The 5388-nt window shown below is 47.9% G+C and overlaps 1 pseudogene across 1 annotated transcript; it reads left to right on the forward strand.

Moving 5' to 3' along the window:
• Positions 1-1395: 1395 nt before the first annotated feature.
• On the forward strand, positions 1396-2741 carry LOC125523340 (homeobox-leucine zipper protein HOX2-like; annotated as a pseudogene). Its single transcript, XR_015610952.1, has 2 exons — positions 1396-1921; positions 2037-2741. The product of XR_015610952.1 is annotated as a homeobox-leucine zipper protein HOX2-like (transcript).
• The last annotated feature ends 2647 nt before the right edge of the window (positions 2742-5388 follow it).

The following is a 5388-nucleotide window of genomic DNA, read 5'->3' on the forward strand; positions in this document are numbered from 1 at the left end:
AGAAGAGAGTTTGTCTGGCTTATAAGGAAAACAGGACCCAAAAACCTAACATTCCCGGCTAATGAACGAAAACCAAGAGAAAACCCAAAAAAGAAAACAAGAATTATTATTGCTACCACTACATTGTTTCATTTTTCGTGAGACTCCTTTGTAGGGAGTAATAGGAGAGTGCCCGTAGGGTTAGTAGGGATACTAGTTTGACATGTAAATTAGACATTTGCAGAAGGAGTTGGTTAAGCAAACAACAAACAGATGAACTGATCAGACCGATGAGTATACAAATGCAGCATGGCTAAGAAGGAAAGGGAGCATCGCCACCGGAACAAACACCCACGATCCGCGCGACATAAGAGCAAGTACAATAGGGTGATGTAGGCGGGCTGTAAGACATTGAATATTATATTTTTGCTTAGTTGAAAAGAGAAGAGGAAAAAGAAGAGAAACAGGCTACTAGTTAACAACCGGCTGCAGCACGTGCTCTTAGGCATTTTGTGAGAGAGCAAGGTGGACCATGTATCAACAAACTACATATTTATATTCAGCTATTGTACTTACCGGCTATAAGGTTGGCTATATTATTAACCATGCTCTAACGTGCATTGCAAGCGCACTAGCTTAGCTAGGCACTAAGCAAGCAGGCAAGCACGAGACAGCCCGCACGCACCAAGCTTGTCGTACCCCCGCAGTCCCGCGCCGAGTTGCATGGCGCATACAACCAGCCACACGACCACAACTTAGCCAAGCCCAAGGAGCGCCTCGGCACTGCTTGGAGCCGAGCCGAGAGGGAGGGAGAGCCAGACCGAGTCAAGACAGATTGATCCAGGAGGAGCTAGCATGCATGGTGGCTGGCGATGATGAGCGGGTGGCGCGGAATGGAAACTATTTATGGCCATTATTTACCCATTCATTCACAGCCAATTAATAATACTCCATTATCTACCCATTTATCGCCATAATTTACCCAATGTTGTGGACAGGATAGGAGATCCGGGCACCTCCCCCATCATCGAACAACTCATCATTTGGTCGCTCCGTCGCCTACCTCTACCTTAGGGCATGTTTGGTTCCAAATAAGTCACCAACTTATAAATCGAAAAGTGAAAAAATGACTTATTTTGTCAAACAGACCCAATTTATAAGTCACCCCAACTTATAAGTCATAAGTTGCTTCACCCCAACTTAAAACTTATAAGTCACCCCCTTTTGCGTGGGTCCCACCATCTTTACAAAAAAACAAGGTGGGAAGGTGTGGTCAGGTGACAACCAAACACGCGTGACTTATAAGTCAGTGGTTTTAAGTCACCTAAATTAAAAGTCAGGTGACTTATTTGAACCAAACATGCCATTACTTATAGCCCACCACCCGGCCGCCGCATGCCCACACCAGACGAGATCATCACATCACATCACCACCACCAAGAACTGCCACCGTACCATCATCCATCCTCTACACCGGAGAGTTCTCAGATCGGATCGGGCTCGCCGGAGATCGATGATGCATCGCGCCGCCGGCCTCGACCTGGACCTCGGGCCGGGGCTTGGGCTCGCCTCCCAAGGCAGCCTCACGTCCTCCACCACCACCACCTCCTCCTCCCCGGCCTCCATATCCCACTCGCGGCACTAGACCGCCGCACTTAGCTCCGTTGTCGGTGTGGTGGGCCCCGCGCAGGAGTTCACACAACAGCTGCTGCATAGGAAGGAGGAGCCGGGGATGAGTCCGTCCACGTCACCCAAGAGCGGCATCAGTGCCGGGACCAAGAGGGGCCTGGAGCACACCAGCTCCGGCGTCTTCCCCGCCGCGAGCAGCGACGAGGACGACGGCGGCGGCGATGGAGCCGGCGGCCGCAAGAATCTTAGGATGTCCAAGGACCAGTCCGCCGTCCTCGAGGAGTGCTTCAAGACGCACAGCGCGCTCAACCCTGTAAGTCCTCGCCCTTCTCCGATGATCTATCCACCCCGCTCGTGTAGTGTTCGTCCATGGATTCTTTGTGATCGATCGCATTGGGTTGACCGGTATTTCTCCCTACGATTTGCAGAAGCAGAATACGGCGCTGGCGAACCGGCTGGGACTGCGGCCGCGGCAGGTGGAGGTGTGGTTCCATAACCGCCGCACTCGAACCAAGCTCAAGCAGACGTAGGTGGACTGCGAGTACATGAAGCGCTAGTGCGAGCAGCTCGCTGAGTAGAACAAGCGCCTCGAGAAGGAGGTGGCCGAGCTCAGGGTGCTCAAGGCCGCACCGCAGGCACACAACGGCGCCTCGGAGGGGCCGCTCACCACTCTCACCATGTCCCTCTCCCGCAAGCGCGTCGCGTCCACGTCCTCCGCCTCGGCCGGCACCGTGCCCAGTTTTTCTGCCAATGCCGGCACCGGCATGCCAATGCCATCCCTCAAAGAATGGCAATTCTTCTGTGCGTTCAGAGACACCGGAGCAATGTATGGTGGTTCCTCGAGGCTCGCGAAGGTGGTCAAGCCGGCCAGATAGAAGGAGCTATGTCTGTGACACCGCCATGATCAGCATGCCAAGCAAGCTAACAGAAATGACGGCATTGTCACAACTCACAAACTTAAGCAAGTCTAGCAGAAAGTTTAATCCTTCGTATTCTCCGTCTTAGGGAAATGTAAGTTAATTAAATCTAACAATTTAGGGCTAAATGATCGATGTATATTGGGCTTCAGGCGGGGATGAACGTATGCATGTGAAAAGTCGATGAAGAAATAACATGAGAAACTCAAAAACTAATTCATAGTCATACTACAAACTTACTAACATGTTGAGTAATAATACACCAACATGCATGTTGAGTGATTTTCTAATTTGCTTAGATGTTGAAGTGGGCAGCGTTGATCAGAGCATGGTTAATAGTATAGCCAGCTGCTGGCTATATAGTCTTGCCACATCATTTATAGCCAAGCTTATAACCTGCAAGTACAATAGTTACATGTAAATGTGTATTACTTTTTTGATACATGACCCATCTCCCTCTCTCACAACATGCCTAGGAGCACGTGCTGCAACCAGCTGTTAATTAGTAGCCCGCTTCCCTTCTCTCTCCTCCTCTCTCTCCTCCAACACATCTAAAATATAATATTTAAATGCTTACAACCCGCCTATGTCATCCTATTATACTTGCTCTCAGGAGTTGGTGTATTATTACATGACTACTTGACTTCATTTTTCTGGTGTGTCATCTACTCAATTTTGAGCTGCCAGACAGGTTGCATCTTAAAGGTGACTTCTGCTTTAGGTTGGTCATCTAGCAGAAGAAGCTAGGCTATTAGTATACTCCGCATTGCACTTGCCTATTTTACCTGTTAATTTTCCATGTCCAAGAACACATGGTTTCCTCATTTTGGTTGTTCATGTATTTCAGCCTGTATTTTCTATGTGATATTTCTCCCCAGAGTCAGGAAAACAATTTTATTAAGAAAAGAGAGAAATAGAAAGTCTATCATGGATCATAACTTAGCAGAAAATCATACATAAAGGTTTAAAAAAAATCATGAAAAAATGGATTGCATGGGGAGACGGATAGAAACACGTAATTAATGTGAAATTTAGCACGAAAAAGGATTTCTTTGTGGATATAGACTATGGTAACTTACTTAAGCTTGATGTAACATGACTTAATTTTTGATCTTTTTTAAAAAGAAAACAATGCTCTTCATGGCTGTTTTTTTCACAACGACTAAGATTATATACTTCCTCGCAAGAAACCACCAGTTTCGGCATCCCCGCGCATGTCACAACTCTTCTTTTGCTTTTGGTCGATCTGCAAGATCGTCCATATTCTCAATTGCTTACAAATGGGAAAAGTTGAAGACATCACTTGGATATTGCATTACGAAACGAGAAAAGAGACTTACCAGTAACGAGATTGAACTAGGTATTGGGATACCGACGATCGAATCTCAGGCAAGTAACATACCGGTGACAAAGAGAACAACGTATAGTGTTATGCGGTTTGACCGATAAAGATCTTCGTAGAATATGTAGGAACCAATATGAGCATCCAGGTTCCACTATTGGTTATTAACCGGAGACATTTCTCGGTCATGTCTACATAGTTCTCGAACTCATAGGGTCCGCACGCTTAAAGTTCTGTGACAATTGATTTTATGAGTTTATATGTTTTGATGTACCGAAGGTAGTTCAGAGTCCCGGATATGATCACGGACATGACGAGGAGTCTCGAAATGGTCGAGACATGAAGATTGATATATTGGAAGCCTACATTTGGACATCAGAAGAGTTCCGGGTAGAATCGGAATTTTACCAGAGTACCGGAGGGGTTACCGGAACCCCCCGGGGGCTAAAGGGCCTTGTTGGCCCATAAGGAAAGAGAGAGGGGGAGGCCTAGGGCAGGCAGTGCGCCCCCTCCCCTCTGGTCCGAATTGGACTAGGAGAGGGGGGGCGGCGCTCCCCTTTCCTTCTCTTTCTCTCCCTTCCTTTCCCCCTCCTAGTAGGAGTAGGAAAGAGGGGAATTTGCACCAACAAGGTCTGGCCGGCCTCCTCGTTGCTCCTTTATATACAGGGGCAGGGGGCACTTCTAGACACACAAGTTGATCACAAAGATCTCTCCCAGCCATGTGCGGTGCCCCCTCCACCATAATCTACCTCGGTCATACTTTAGCGGTGCTTAGGCGAAGCCCTGCCACGATAGCTTCATCAACATCGTCACCACGCCGTCGTTCTGACAAAACTCTTTCCCGAGCTCTACTGGATCGTGAGTTCGCAGGACGTCACCGAGCTGAACGTGTGCTGAACGCGGAGGTGCCGTACGTTCCGTACTAAGGATCCGTCGATCGTGAAGACGTATGACTACATCAACCGCGTTGTCATAACGCTTCCGCTTAACGGTCTACGAGGGTACGTGGACGACACTCTCCCCTCTCGTTGCTATGCATTACCATGATCCTGCATGTGCGTAGATTTTTTTTTGAAATTACTATGTTCCCCAACAGTGGCATCCGAGCCTGGTTTTATGCGTAGATGTTATATGCACGAGTAGAACACAAGTGAGTTGTGGATGATACAAGTCATATTGCTTACCAGCATGTCATACTTTGGTTCGGCGGTATTGTTGAATGAAGCGGCTCGGACCGACATTATGCGTACGCTTACGCGAGACTGGTTCTACCGACGTGCTTTGCACATAGGTGGCTGGCGGGTGTCTGTTTCTCCAACTTTAGTTGAACCGAGTGTGGCTACGACCGGTCCTTGAGAAGGTTAAAACATCACTAACTTGACGAACTATCGTTGTGGTTTTGATGCATAGGTAAGAACGGTTCTTGCTCAGCCCGTAGAAGTCACGTAAAACTTGCAACAACAAAGTAGAAGACGTCTAACTTGTTTTTGCAGGGCATGTTGTGATGTGATATGGTCAAGA

Source organism: Triticum urartu, chromosome 7A (assembly GCF_056163025.1).
Source record: "Triticum urartu cultivar PI428250 chromosome 7A, HENAU_Tu73, whole genome shotgun sequence".
Taxonomy (NCBI): Eukaryota; Viridiplantae; Streptophyta; class Magnoliopsida; order Poales; family Poaceae; genus Triticum; species Triticum urartu.